The sequence below is a fragment of the Pituophis catenifer genome, unplaced genomic scaffold (assembly GCF_029215685.1).
Source record: "Pituophis catenifer annectens isolate HBS135680 unplaced genomic scaffold, rPitCat1.0.hap2 SCAF_14, whole genome shotgun sequence".
Taxonomy (NCBI): domain Eukaryota; kingdom Metazoa; phylum Chordata; class Lepidosauria; order Squamata; family Colubridae; genus Pituophis; species Pituophis catenifer.
This window is the reverse complement of record NW_027256894.1, coordinates 4,044,017-4,058,252: the sequence shown is the minus strand read 5'-3', so window position 1 is coordinate 4,058,252 and position 14,236 is coordinate 4,044,017. Positions and strand designations below refer to the sequence as shown.

The following is a 14,236-nucleotide window of genomic DNA, read 5'->3' as shown; positions in this document are numbered from 1 at the left end:
GGACTAGAAGATCTCCAAAGTCCCTTCCAACTCTATTAAACTGCTTGTTTAGTGACAATTGGCAGTTACAATGGCATTGATAAAAGGAGATTTACAACTGATTCTCAAACTTGTAGCTTGACAGCATCCTTACAGTCACAATCTGGTGGTTTGGAAACTTGACAATTGTTGCCTATTTATTATTTTTTGTTACTTTTTACATTTTATTTAATTTTTTCCCCAAGTTCCAAATTTTCTTAGTTTATCAAAATATACAAAGAAAAATGAAAATAGTGGGAAAGTAGTGGAGGAAAAAGGAAAGAGGAAAAAAAATATAGCCGAAAAGGGGAAAAAGAAAGAAAAACATTGATTTTTGGCTCTTTTTAGTGCAGTAGAATAAGATAATAACCTACAGCCACAAATTTTGCTTTCACTTAATAATATATACGAACCATTCCTATAACAACAAATCTATCTAGTCAGCAATACCCAAAATCAAACTTTTAATTTTTTTTCACTTCAAGCACAAAGTCCAGAAGCAGTTACCAAGTAAAAACAAAGTTAGTTGTGTTCTTTTCTTTAATCAGTCAATTAGCAGTCAATTTAGCCATCTCTGCTAATAATTTTCCAGCCAGTCATCCATGGTGGGAATAAAAGTATCTTCCCATTTTTGTGCATAGAGCATCCTTGCTGCCACTGTTGCACATTTATGACAGTCATAGCATCTGTTCTGCTCCAGCTCCGGATTCCCAAGGATATTGACACACACCAACGGTCCTTATCAAGTTTATTAAGTAGCAAGAATAAACCAAAGTCCGGCAAAGGTTGGCAACCAGCCCAGAAAGCAAGATACGATAAGACTTTTCCAAAAATGCTCTGATGATAATTACAAGTTGTTTCTAGCAAGAAACTTACTAACCGGGTGTGACTTAAATAGGCTAAGGGAGTGGCCAATTATCCTCAAGCCTTACTCTCGAGGAGACCTCCTCCTCCTGAGTAGCCACTCCTGCCTTTTGGCAGCCCTGTGTGCTCAAGCATTGAGAAGAGGCTCCTCCACTTCGCTCTCTCCACTTGAAGGAGCCTCTGGAGGTTCTGAAGGCCCTGGCTGAGTCTCTGCCTCTGGCACCACATCCTCTTCAACCTCCTCGCTGTCCAACGCGAGCACCAGCTGCGCAGGCTGCTGGCGCGACACCACACCAGCCTCCTCCTCGTCGGGATCAGCCACGATCCGCGCAGGCCGCTGGCGGGCTACAACAGCATCCTATGGACAACCTGCACAACTGACTTCCAACAAGAAAAGTCACTGGGGAAGCCAGCAAGAAGTCTCAAATCACGGTCCTGTCACATTAAACTTCCCTGTGTGGCATTTGCTTAATGACTGCAACAAAACAAGCATCATATTTCAATGTGGTCATATGATACTTTACTTTAGGACCACATTGCTTAGCAATAGAGTTGCCCGCTGGTAAGTGAGGACTACTTCTATAGACAATTATTTGTTCCTGTGTTAAGCAAATCATACTGGCATTTCTTCCAAGTTCGTATCCCCAGGATCAGAGATTTTGCACCTAAGCAGGTATTTTTTTTAATCCACCTGATTATATCTTCAAATGTTCCAGGTACTTTATTTCCTGAATATTAAACAACAGCAAACACACTTCTCAGAGAAAGTGGTAGCTCGGGAGAAATCCCTCATGACCACTTCAGAGAAAGCTCGTATTACTGAATGATTTTGACTTAGCTCTCACTCTTCTGCTGCCGGAAATATAAAACCTATAAAAGCCTATAAAACAATTTGCCTATTTGTAGCTTTATTGCAATAGATTGAATGGCAATAAGCCATGTCACCTCATTTCTCCATCCTGTTTCTTCCCTTAGACAAATGAGCTTAGAAAAGAAGAGAAAGGACATATTGACTAATCTCTGGGCTGATAAAAGTGAAAAAAATTCCAGAAATTTGGAGTTATTTAATATGTTTAATCAGGACAGTTAAGGACATCATAGCATGCAACATATATTAACCTAATTTAGTTTTTCTATGATTTAGTGCAGGGTAGCCAACCTTGGTAACTTTTAACACTTGTGAACTTCAACTCCCAGAATTCCCCAGCTACCTATGCTGACTGGGGAATTCTGGGAGTCGAAATCCACAGGTTTTTAAGTTGCCAATGTTGAAGACTCCTGATTTAGTGTAGAATGCAAACTCAGACCTTCTAATTTATGCATCAATGTACAGCATGAATCCAGAACATGGATTAGCTTCATTCAATACTCAACCGTCGATGTAACCCTACAAGTCGAGAAAATGGATTATTAAATAACCAAGTTAAGTCTGTTGCCTGAACCCGATCAATGACTAGATCTTATTCTTCAAGATCCTTCAGAAAGTCAGTTGTCAACAAGAGAATGTGGCTTTTATTGTTAAACTACACTATGCGGGACACCAAAATCTTCCCTTGGTCCTAAGATGGTGGCCCATCTTAGAGACACCGCTGCTCATCTCACAAGCATCTGGATTTTGCGATGGTGACCTGCAGTACAGAAGCTCATTTTGGATTAATTTGCTCATGTCCAGAAATGCAAGCCCTTTATTTAACCTGCTAATAAACACACTTCGTCATTCTGTTTCAAAGAAGACAAGATTCCTATTTTTGTAACTCACTGAGAGGAGTGGGTGGCCATACAAATTTTCTTAAATATTGAGAAAGCCACATTCCAAAGTTCATCCCTCAGGGGAATGTTTAGGCACAGATACAGAATAACATAGTTGGAAGGGACCTTGAAGGTCTTCTAGTCCAACTCTCCACTCAAGCAGGAGACTCTATACCAGTGTTTCTCAACCTTGGAAGCTTGAAGATGGGTGGACTTCAACTCCCAGAATCCCCCAGCCAGCGCTGCTGGCTGGGGGATTCTGGGAGTTGAAGTCCACCCATCTTTAAGCTACCAAGGTTGAGAAACACTGCCTATACCATTCCAGACAAATTGCTCTCCGGTCTCATCTTGAAAACCTCCACTCACAACTTCCGGAGGCAAGCCATTCCAGAAAATTTCTCCTTAATTCCAGGTTGGGTTTCCCCTTGATTAGTTTCCATCATCCATTGCTTCTTGTCCTGCCTTCGGGTGCTTTGGAGAATAGTTTGACCCCCTCTTCTTTGTGGCAGCCCCTCAAATACTGGAAGACTGCTATCAAGTCACCCCTAATCCTTCTTTTCATTAGACTAGATGTACCCAATCCCTGCAACCATTCTTTGTATGTTTTAGCCTCTAGGTGGTAGGGAGAAATAAATCAGAATTTTAAAAACCCAGTCCATTAGGTGGACTTTGAAGAAGCAGGAGAGAAATATTATTGATGCTTTTAAACTTTGGTATTGGAGAAGACTCCTGAGAATACCAAACGCCACTAGGAAATTAATGAAATGAATCCCCAAATTAATCCAAAGTTTTTATTTGAGGTATAAATGACCAGCCTTAAATTATTGTATTTTGGATGTTCTCTAAGATCATCATAATGGTTGTTTTAGTTTTTAATAAGACTGGGGCCAAATTATTTAATATATTTTAAAATTGTTTTTAAATTTTTTGTATATATGTGTTTTAGTTTTGGCTGTGCACCGCCCTGAGTCCTTCGGGAGAAGGGCGATATAAAAATTTAAATAAATAATAAATAATAATCATAAGACATCTATAATTTTGGCTCCCAAGTAAAATAAAAATGAACCTGATGTTGATTAATAACATAAAGTTATGTTTGACTTGCAGGAATGTTTCTTCAAATAAACCATTGAGCCGTGGGGATGCAGTGGTGAAAATGCAGTATTGCAGGCTAACTCTGCCCACTGTCAAGAGTTTGATCCTGACAGGCTCAAGATTGGCTCAGACTTCCATCCTTCCGAGGTCGGTAAAACGAGGACCCAGATTGTCGGTGGCAACAGGTTGACTCTGTAAACCGCTTAGAGAGGGCTGTGAAGCGCTATGAAGCGGTATATAGGTCTAAGTTCTATTGCTATAAAGTTTATTTTAAGCTATGAAATTGTATATCGCATCTTTCTCCTCAAAAGACCCTAAACAAGAAAGCAAAATCTCTGAAGTCCAAGATCGATATTCTGGGGAGCACAAACTCCCAGTCTCCAGGTCTTTCCTGCTTGTACATTCCAGTTGGCTGCAGCCAGAAGCCAAATTCCAAGACTTTCAAAATCCAGTAAAAGAAGAAAAGGTTTCACTTGTGTTATAGCTGTGCTGAAGTTTTCTCTTTTCTCTTTTTCTTTTTTTTTTTATGAAAGCCCCAGAGAGGCTCTCTTAAACTCACAATCTCAGTATTTGTAAGCACAGTACTTTTACTTAGAAATTCAACTCCTTCCCCAAGCAGACACTCCAAACTTCGGCTTTGTCCCAGGGGAAAAAAGAACCTCAAATATGATTTATAAGAAACTTCCCGGCATCCTTCGAAGGATCTACTCTCTATCGATGTAGGTGAAATACTTATGGCTTGCCAGGGCTTGTTGGCAGAAGAGAATTTTTGCAGTTACCTTATTAATTTTGGTTTTCCTATTTTCTGCAGGGTATCTTTAACCCTGAAGCAATTATGTTGTATTGATTCAAGCCTGCAGGTTATGTTGTAGTCTCTGTTTCGGTGTGAAGTACAACTAGTGCAAATAACAGTGTTGTGCCACAGATGTATCGCACATCAGCTTGGCACCAACGTTCGGGTCGTGCCACTAGAAATAGGCCGGAGGCTCGAGCAATTCCATTCATGCTGGCTTCTGTATTCAGCTTTTTAGTTTTGTTTACTTATTGCATTGAGCTGTTTTGGATGCTCTCCGGGTGATGCACTTCCCCAAGCAGTGTGGGTTATGACACTTCTGCAAAACAATAATGTATTCACTGCAGTTAATAAGATTGCATAATATTTTTATTACTTCTCACCAAGGAAGATCGTGAAGAGTAAAAAAAGAAAACCTGCTTGATTTACTTGCATCCAGTTTTGGTCACCACAATGTTAAAAAAGAGTGCAGAGAAGAGCAACAAAGATGATTAGGGGTCTGGAGGCAGAGGTGGGTTTCAGCAGGTTCTGACCAGTTCTGGAGAACTGGTAGTGGAAATTTTGAGTAGTTCGGAGAACTGGTACTAAAAATTCTGACTGGCCCTGGCCCTGGCTGGAGGATAAAACATAGGAAGCAGTGGTGGGTTTCAAATTTTTTTACTACCGGTTCTGTGGGTGTGGCTTGGTGGGTGTGGCTTGGTGGGCATGGCAAGGGAAGGATACTGTAAAATCTCCATTCCCACCCCACTCCAGAGGAAGGTTAGTGCAAAATCCCCATTTCCTCCCGATCAGCTGGGACTTGGGAGGCAGAGAATAGATGGGGGCGGGGCCAGTCAGAATTTTTACTACCGGCTCTCTGAACTACTCAAAATTTCCACTACCGGTTCTCCAGAACTGGTCAGAACCTGTTGAAACCCACCTCTGTTACGAAGAACGGCTGCAGGAATTGCGTATGTCTAGTCTACTGAAAAGAAGGACTGGGGTGACTTGATAATGGTGTTCCAATATTTGAGGGGCTGCCACAGAGAAAGGGGGGGTCAACCTATTCTCTAAAGCAGCAGAAGGCAAGGCAAGAAGCAATGAATGGAAACTAATCAAAGAGAGAACCAATCTAGAACTAAGGAGAAGTTTTTGGTCAGTGAGAAAAATTAACCAGTGGAACAACTTGCCTCCAGAAGATGTGAGTGCTCCATCACTGGAATTTTTCAAGAAGAGACCAGAATGGTATAGGGCAGGGGTGTCAAACTCAAGGCCTAGGGGCCAGATCTGGCGCACGGGGTGCTTAGATCTGACCTGCGGGGCCACTCTGGAAAAAGGAAAGGACCGGCCTCTGCCAGCAAAAACGGAGCTCAGGACGGTCGCGGGTGTCCCTCCCGAGGTCCATTTTCGCTGGCAGAGGGTTGCAGGAGGCGTCACAGCCAAAAACAGAGCTTGGGAGCCCGTTTTTGCTGGCCGAGCACTCGGGCCATCATAGGCACCCCCGATACAAGTGACGTCGAGCTGGCCACGCCCCTGGCCCCTCCCCAAGGTCAAACACAACCCTGATGTGGCCCTCAATGAAATCGAGTTTGATACCCCTGGTATAGGGTCTCCTGCTTGAGCAGTGGGTTGGGCTGGAAGACCTCTAAGATCCCTTAGCAATGGATGGAAATTAATTAAGAAAAAAAACAACCTAGAACTAAGGAGAAATTTCCTAGTAATGAAAATAATTAACCAGTGAAACACCTTGCCTTCAGAAGTGGTGGGTGCTCCATTACTGGAGACTTGTCTGGAAGGGGTTGGACTAGAACAGGGGTCTCCAACCTCGGCAACTTTAAGACTTTAAGACTTGTGGACTTTAAGACTTGTGGATTTCAACTCCCAGAAGACTTTAAGACTTGTGGACTTCAACTCCAAAGAAGACTTTAAGACTTGTGGACTTCAACTCCCAGAAGACTTTAAGACTTGTGAACTTCAACTCCCAGAAGACATTAAGACTTGTGGACTTCAACTCCAAAGAAAACTTTAAGACTTGTGGACTTCAACTCCAATGAAGACTTTAAGACTTGTGGACTTCAACTCCTAGAAGACTTTAAGGCTTGTGAACTTCAACTCCCATAAAACTTTAAGACTTGTGGACTTCAACTCCAAAGAAGACTTTAAGACTTGTGGACTTCAACTCCCAGAAGACTTTAAGACTTGTGAACTTCAACTCCCAGAAGACGTTAAGACTTGTGGACTTCAACTCCAAAGAAAACTTTAAGACTTGTGGACTTCAACTCCAAAGAAGACTTTAAGACTTGTGGACTTCAACTCCTAGAAGACTTTAAGGCTTGTGAACTTCAACTCCCACAAAACTTTAAGACTTGTGGACTTCAACTCCAAAGAAGACTTTAAGACTTGTGGACTTCAACTCCAAAGAAGACTTTAAGACTTGTGGACTTCAACTCCAATGAAGACTTTAAGACTTGTGGACTTCAACTCCAATGAAGACTTTAAGACTTGTGGACTTCAACTCCAATGAAGAGTTTAAGACTTGTGGACTTCAACTTCCAGAAGACTTTAAGACTTGAGGACTTCAACTCCCAAAGCTGGCTGACGAATTCTGGGAGTTGAAGTCCACAAGTCTTAAAGTTGCCAAGGTTGAAGACCCTTGGACTAGAAGACCTTCAAGGTCCCTTCCAGGCCTATGGGTTCTATGTCCTAGCTCTAAGCCTCCTAGGCCCATCTGACTGATGTCTGACAAGACCAACCGTTCCTCCATTTCCTCCCCTAATTCATAGCTTCCGCATCATTTTTGTGGTCTTCCCAGGGATAAGCAGATAAAGCCTCTCGCAAGCCTCTGATTTTTGCTTTTCTTTCTCATTTCCAACAGCAGCATTCGCCAAGGGTCTAATTGTCAAATGGTGGAATAATGCCAGGGGGCATCGCAGAACTGAACGAAGCCTTTGGCAAACCCAGAAGGAGTTAATTATCACGTTATTGATACAGATTTAGATGCTTTTCTTTTAAAAAAATAAAATAAAAGGAGGGAGTCAGCTTTTCTTCTTGACACGTAGAATGAAAGGTGAGGAATAAATGCGTTGTTTGGAAAGAACCCTCAGCCACTTCTTAACAGCAGAAAAATGCTTCTGGCAATCGGTGAGACGATATGCACGACAAACACTGTATGCTTAAATCTCTGTCCAAGGGGGAGCATTTTATATTTTCCCTTTAGTTAAAAAAGGGCACTTCCAAGTTTTGTCCCAAAGGTGCTTTTTCAGGAGGCAACTGGACTTTCTTGTTTTTTCTTTGAAGATATTTCTCTTATCGTCTAAGAAGGTTCTTCGGCTCTAGCTGGATGGTGTGGAATGGAAGGATTTATATTCCTTGCAAACAGCTGGTCATTTGCATCCTTTTAGAGGTTGTTGAAGCACTTCAATGGTGGGTTCCTCCCGGTTCGGCCCGATTCAGCCGAGCCGGTAGCGGTGACGGTATGACGTCACCAAACCGGTTCTCTTTATTCGGGAGCTGGGCCCTCCCGCCCACCTCCACACACACACACCCCGCGTTATTCTTATCTTTTATTTGGCCCGACCCCCAATCTATTGCTGCCTCCCGAGTCCCAGCTGATCGGCTAGAAGGAAAAAAAACTGTTTAAACTCTTGCCGTGGGGCTTCAAAGGGCTGCCCTACAGCTGATCAGTGTTAAAAGGCAGTGTGGTGGTAGACCAGAGCGCTCGAATAACAAATAGGTAGACCGATGCCTCCAAAAACGAATGAGTAGACCGATGCCTCCAAAAACGAATGAGTAGACTGATGCCTCCAAAAACAAATAGGTAGACCGATGCCTCCAAAAACGAATGAGTAGACTGATGCCTCCAAAAACGAATGAGTAGACCGGTGCCTCCAAAAACAAATGGGTAGACCGATGCCTCCAAAAACGAATGAGTAGACTGGTGCCTCCAAAAACAAATAGGTAGACCGATGCCTCCAAAAACAAATGAGTAGACTGGTGCCTCCAAAAACGAATGAGTAGACTGGTGCCTCCAAAAACAAATGGGTAGACCGATGCCTCCAAAAACGAATGAGTAGACTGGTGCCTCCAAAAACGAATGAGTAGACTGGTGCCTCCAAAAACAAATGGGTAGACCAATGCCTCCAAAAACGAATGAGTAGACTGGTGCCTCCAAAAACAAATGGGTAGACCGATGCCTCCAAAAACAAATGAGTAGACTGGTGCATCCAAAAACGAATGAGTAGACCGGTGCCTCCAAAAACAAATGGGTAGACTGGTACAGCTCTGCAAGCAGTTAAAAGCCTGGTAGACCAGTACCTCTGCTAAATCCTAAAGAATTGTCACATGACCATCAAGCCACACCCACAAAATAAGCCACGCCCACAGAACCAGTAGTAAAAAACATTAGAACCCACCCCTGAAACACTTGTAGGTTTATCTGTGTCCTCAGGGTCACCTGAGTAGTGCAAATGGTTCCTGTAGTCTGCATTTTGCATTTTTTCCCCTGGAAATCCATTCCTCCTCCCACACCATTCGAAGGTTGTTCATCCCAAATTGTATAGCTAAAAAGTCTATAGAGCTTCTCAGACATCCAGGTCCTGGTTGTCCCAAAGGTGATTTTTGCAAGAGGCAACTGGACTTTCTGGTTTTTCTTTGAAGATGTTTCACTTCTCATCCAAGAAGCTTCTTCAGCTCTGACAGGATGGTGGGGAATGGAAGGATTTATACCTCCAAGTTTTGTTACTTTACATAAATTCTGCATTTTCTCCAGCGAGTTTAAGGAAGGATAGATACAGAGAGTCCTTGGCTTATGACGGTCATTGAGCCCAACATTTCTGTTGCTAAGTGAAATATTTGTTAAGTGAATTTTGCCCCATTTTACGACCTTTCTTCTATAGCTGTTAAGTGAATCACTGTAGCTGTTAAGTTAGGAACACTAACTTTCTGGCAATTACTGCAAGTTCAAATCTCACCAGGCTCAAGGTTGACTCAGCCTTCCATCCTTCCGAGGTAGGTAAAATGAGGACCCGGTTTGTGGGGGCAATAAGCTGACTTTGTATAAAAAAGAACACCGCTTAGGGGGGCCCGAAAGCCCTACTAAGCAGGTATATATAAAAGTATGAAGGCTATTGCTTAACGCATTGTAAGCTGCCCTGGAGAAGGGCGGCATATAAATTGAACCAATAAATAAATAAACACGATTGTTTAAGTGAATCAGGCTTTCCCATTGATTTTCCTTGTCAGAAATTGCAAAAGCTGATCATGTGACCTTGGGACACTGCAACTGTCATAAATATGAGTCAGTTGCTAAGCATTTTAATTTTGGTCATGTGTCCATAGGGATGCTGCAACAGGCATAAATCAGTCATAAGTCATTTTTCTCAGTGCTGTTGTAACAACTTCAAATGGTCACTAAATGAACTCTTGTAATGGGGGTTGGACTAGAAGACCTCCAAAATCTCTTCCAGCTCATTCTATTCTATTTCTAAGTCAGGGACTACTCTGTACCCTGTAGCCTTCCCGTGTTTCACATTTTTTTGAATTAAGTCAAGCAACAGGTTTGGGGTCTGGACTGCCCAGTGAGGTTCACAACTGAGTCTCAGTTTTAACTCAGATTTCCTTCTCAGTCTCAGATTTGACCTGTCCACAATGACAAACAGGCTCCCTCTGAGATTCATGTAGGAACACAAGCAGGATTAGCATATCTTTCTCATAAATATCCCCTGTGCAGATCACATCAACCAGTTTTGATGGCTTGCTCATACTTCTTGACTCGTTGGCCTCTCCAAGTTTGATTCTGCTGAACTGATTTGTAAGATGTTGTGGGATTTCAAACAGAGATTTGGACATCAGATGCTTTATCCTCTGTGCACCAATTCTGATGAGATTGAGTTAGGGGACTGGAGGCTAAAACAATGGAGAACGGTTGCTGGAATTGAGTATGTTTAGTTTGATGAAAAGAAGGACCAGGGGAGACATGATAGCATGTTCCAATATCTCAGGGGCTGCCACAAAGAAGAGGGAGTCAAGCTCTTCTCCAAAGCACCTGAGGGCAGGACAAGAAGCAATGGATGGGAACTAATCAAGGAGAGAAGCAACCTAGAACTAAGGAGAAATTTCCTGACACTTAGAACAATTAATAAGTGGAACAATTTGCCTCCAGAAGTTGTGAATGCTCCAACACTGGAAATTTTTAAGAAGAGACTGGATAACTATTTGTCTGGAATGATATAGGGTCTCCTGTTTGAGGAGGGGGTAAAATTAGAAGACCTCCAAGGTCCCTTGCAACTCTGTTATTCTGTTACTGCCATTTTTCGGTTTTGAAAAATGGACTTCATTTTGGAAGATATCCAGAGGGATCCTTCTGGATGCCTCTACCTAAATCCAAAAGTAAATCCTTTTCCAGATATGATTTCCACACAGTCATGCAATGGACATGAACCTTGGCTAGGCCTTGGCCTGAGTCCAGAATGAACCAGTCTCAAAGCCCCTTTTCCCCAAGACAAGAGAGGAGGAGGAGGAGGAGGAGGAGGAGGAGGAGGAGGAGGAGGAGGAGGAGGAGGAGGAGGAGGAGGAGGAGGAGGAGGAGGAGGAGGAGGAGGAGAAGAAGAAGAAGAAGAAGAAGAAGAAGAAGAAGAAGAAGAAGAAGAAGAAGAAGAAGAAGAAGAAGAAGAAGAAGAAGAAGAAGAAGAAAAGTCTGACATTGAACATGCATGGAGATGTTGAAGAGAAAAAGTAATAAGGATATAATAAATAATACTAGAATATGATATACTGGTATACTAGAATTAGTAGAAACTTGTTATTCTGTGATCATTAGGTTCCTGTAACACAAATATGCCTTTGTATTTGTATCACATATATTATGCCTTTATATTTATATCTCCTGTAACAAACCTATTCTGTTATTAGGCCTCTGTAATGTATCTGGTATTTGTCAAACATATGTTCCTGCCATTTGATCTGAACCCATATCAATCTTGTGCCATCTAAGAGCATGATACGTATCTCAGTTGGAACTGCAGACATCATTGGAGGGAAAATTTACACTTCAGCCCTAACTTACACCTTTGATCTGTATAAACTCGTTCCTTGCAGAACCAGGGGGCCAAATGAGCAATTGGGGGAACAAAGGAATGCTCAAGGAAGAGATAACACTAATTGGGAGGCTTCTATTCCTTTGCAGGGCAACAAGGAATATACAAACCTAAAGTAGGAGGCCAGAATTGGGTACTAAGCTGATGCCTCTGAGGGTATAAAAAGGATGCCATATCTTCCCCAAGGGGTGGCTATCTCCTTGCATGCATTGTATCTGTATGTTCTGGATATAGTCCCACTCAGTATTTTTATTTTTGGCCATAAATAAAATTTGCTTCTTTTTGCAAACCTTGTCTTGAGTCTCTCTTTGGCATTCTGGTAACTCAAGTATATTTTGGGACCTTACAATGTCTTCCCAGAACTCTGACCTGGAATGAAGAACCATCTACAGAAGTAAAGGGCCAACATTTTAATCCTGGATTTTAGCATCTCTGCTTTAGAACGGAAATGTCAGTTAGTTAGTTATCTTACTTTAATTTAGTTAATTAGTTTGAAATGTCAGCATTTTGGCCTCTTCTCAAACACCAAGACCTCTCTTGTTCTGCTTTAGGCCTCCACCCCACGTGAGATTAAGAGGGTGGAGGACGAGAGGCATATTTTCTCTGCCTTGAGTTTTGAGGTCAAGGCAGTATAGACACGGTATAAAAAAAAACAGAAGGCGTAATCAGTATTTATTAAAGCCACCTCAATCTGTGGATTTGTGCAAAGCCCACAAATATTTTAGAAATAAATATAATGCAACAGGCTGGCATTTGGCAGTTTTCTCCCTTTGGGGAAAAAAAAAACAGAAGCATTTTTTTTTTAAAAAAATGCACAGGTAACTAAATGGTTACCATAGATACCTAGCTGTTTGTGGCAGTACAGTGAGAGTCCAGGGAGTACGTTAAAATATGGTTTACAACTCACAATTGTTATATTCATTCAATAGATCACCCTTCAGTCTAGCTCAATATTTGAATCCAGCCTAGAGACCCTGTTTATCCCAATAGACTACAGTCTCAAAATTTAAACCAGATTTCGTAGAGATGCCTTCTGACCCACCATCCCGATAAATGGGTATCTTGACAGGTTTGTACATGTATTTGAATATATCTATGCACATAAGTAAACCTGCCAGAAGCCAGGTTAAAATAAAACAGGCAGGGCCAAGACAAAAAAAAAAATAAAATAAATGTATTTTAATTGGACTAATAACTACTAATTAAAATTAATTGCCTATAAAATAAAGAGCTCAATTTATAAAACTAATGGATTTTCCCCTTGGCGTGGTCTTTTTTCCCTCACTTGTAGAAACTCTTTTTCTCTTTGCAGCAAAAACAGATTTAAAAAAAATGCGGAGGGGAAGGCAGAAAGAGAAAAGGGGAACGAATAAACTAGATGAAGATGAGTCAAGGAAATGGGGAAACTACACCCGGGAGGAAAGAAAAGAAAAATAAATCCTAGGATGTGCTGGAGTCTTTAGTTCAGGAGTCGGCAAGCTTAAACACTCAAAGAGCCACATTGGTCCTAACTGGAAGCCCCCCGTTTAATTCTGGAGCCGACCGGAAGTCCAGTTCCCCCACCATAGAGTCTCCTCCTAGCACAGCATCCTTTTTCCTCTGCTGACCGGAAGTCCGGTTCCCCCACCATAGAGTCTCTTCCTAGCACGGCATCCTTTTTCCCCTACCTGTCCTAACTGAAAGCCCTATCAATTGTGGAGCCGACCAGCGACAAGGAGCCGCAGCAGAGGGATGAAAGAGCCACATGCGGCTCCAGAGCCGCAGGTTGCTGACCCCTGCTCTAGTTAGTTTGTGTGTGTGTGTAGGGGGGGGAAGGTAGAGTTGGGAGACCTCCCCTCACCATTCGTGAAATCCTAATCTTGTTGTTCCCAAAAGAGTGCAGTTAGTTTGGTGAGATTCTTATAAATAGGCGAATCGCCTCCTGGAATTCTGGATGCTCCATCATTGGAAGTTTTTAAGACTAGACTGGACAGCCATTTGTCTGGCATGGTATGGTATAGGGCAGAGGTCTTCAAACTTGGCAGCTTTAAGACTTGTGGACTTCAACTCCCAGAATTCTCCAGCCAGCTTGAGCAGGGGGCTGGACTAGAAGACCTCCAAGGTCCCTTCCAGCTCCTATCCTATCCTATCCTATCCTATCCTATCCTATCCTATCCTATCCTATCCTATCCTATCCTATCCTATCCTATTCATTTTGTAATTCTATTCTATTCTATTCTATTCTATTCTATTCTATTCTATTCTATTCTATTCTATTCTATTCTTTTCTATTCATTTTGTAATTCTATTCTATTCTATTCTATTCTATTCTATTCTATTCTATTCTATTCTATTCTATTCTTTTCTATTCATTTTGTAATTCTATTCTATTCTATTCTATTCTATTCTATTCTATTCTATTCTATTCTATTCTATTCTATTCTATTCTATTCTATTCCATTCCATTCCATTCCATTCCATTCCATTCCATTCTCAGAAAAACATTATAAGGCTCGTGATTTTGTAGTCGTGGGGTCCACGGTGCTCTCTGAGCTTGGTAGTTTCTTGCAGACATTTCCTTACCCTACTCGGTAACATCATCAGTGCTACTGATGTCACCTAGTTTGCGAATGGAACCTCTGCAAAAAGCCACCATCTCAGAGAG

At 41.9% G+C, this 14,236-nt stretch overlaps 1 protein-coding gene across 1 annotated transcript in view; it reads right to left on the bottom strand.

Annotated features, from left to right (window-relative positions):
• MEGF11 (multiple EGF like domains 11) overlaps positions 1 to 14,236 on the bottom strand; it is a 478,493-nt gene that overhangs the window by 226,344 nt on the left and 237,913 nt on the right. The window lies entirely within an intron of this gene.